The sequence below is a fragment of the Arachis hypogaea genome, chromosome 1 (genome assembly GCF_003086295.3).
Source record: "Arachis hypogaea cultivar Tifrunner chromosome 1, arahy.Tifrunner.gnm2.J5K5, whole genome shotgun sequence".
Taxonomy (NCBI): Eukaryota; Viridiplantae; Streptophyta; class Magnoliopsida; order Fabales; family Fabaceae; genus Arachis; species Arachis hypogaea.
Window position 1 is genome coordinate 35,230,185 of NC_092036.1, and position 679 is coordinate 35,230,863.

At 40.6% G+C, this 679-nt stretch overlaps 1 non-coding gene across 1 annotated transcript; it reads right to left on the minus strand.

Moving 5' to 3' along the window:
- Positions 1-219: 219 nt before the first annotated feature.
- LOC112716281 (small nucleolar RNA R71) lies at positions 220-327 on the minus strand. Its single transcript, XR_003160263.1, has one exon. It is a non-coding gene; the product is annotated as a small nucleolar RNA R71 (small nucleolar RNA).
- Between the last annotated feature and the right edge of the window lie 352 nt (positions 328-679).

A 679-nucleotide genomic window follows, 5' to 3' on the forward strand; every position in this document is an offset into this window, starting at 1 on the left:
GAAGATCCTCATCAGTGTTTAGCTGAATTCTTGCAAATCTGTGACACTGTCAAGACTAATGGGGTTGACCCTGAGGTCTACAGACTTATGCTATTCCCTTTTGCTGTAAGAGACAGAGCTAGGACATGGTTGGACTCTCAACCTAAAGAAAGCCTGGACTCTTGGGAAAAGCTAGTCAATGCCTTCTTGGCAAAGTTCTTTCCACCTCAAAAATTGAATAAGCTTAGAGTGGAAGTCCAAACCTTCAGACAGAAGGAAGGAGAATCCCTCTATGAAGCTTGGGAAAGATACAAACAATTAATCAGAAAGTGTCCTTCTGATATGCTTTCTGAATGGAGCATCATAGGTATTTTCTATGATGGCCTTTCTGAACTGTCCAAGATGTCTTTGGATAGCTCTGCTGGAGGATCTCTTCATCTGAAGAAGATGCCTACAGAAGCTCAAGAGCTGATTGAAATGGTTGCAAATAACCAATTCATGTACACTTCTGAAAGGAATCCTGTGAACAATGGGACTAGTCAGAAGAAAGGAGTTCTTGAGATTGACACTCTGAATGCCATATTGGCTCAGAACAAAATATTGACTCAACAAGTCAATATGATTTCTCAAAGTCTGTCTGGAATGCAAAATGCACCAAGCAGTACTAAAGAAGCTTCATTTGAGGAAGAAGCTTATGATC